Raw genomic sequence first — 206 nt, 5'->3', positions numbered from 1 at the left:
TCGAGTTCCTTCGGCGGTCGAAGATTGCCGAAACTGTCGAAATATATAGCATGATTTCCCCTTTTCGCATATGCCACCCAATGCGTACCGGGTCCCTCAACATTATCCAAATTTACGATACCGCTCTCGTTTCGATGTACTCCTTCCACCGGTAGTACGCATAAAGATACCTCTAAAATATGGAATGCGCATACGGTTTGCAAGTT

The sequence above is a fragment of the Mycetomoellerius zeteki genome, unplaced genomic scaffold (assembly GCF_001594055.1).
Source record: "Mycetomoellerius zeteki isolate Tzet28-1 unplaced genomic scaffold, Tzet1.0 scaffold860, whole genome shotgun sequence".
In the NCBI taxonomy this organism is placed as follows: domain Eukaryota; kingdom Metazoa; phylum Arthropoda; class Insecta; order Hymenoptera; family Formicidae; genus Mycetomoellerius; species Mycetomoellerius zeteki.
This window is presented reverse-complemented; position numbering follows the sequence as displayed.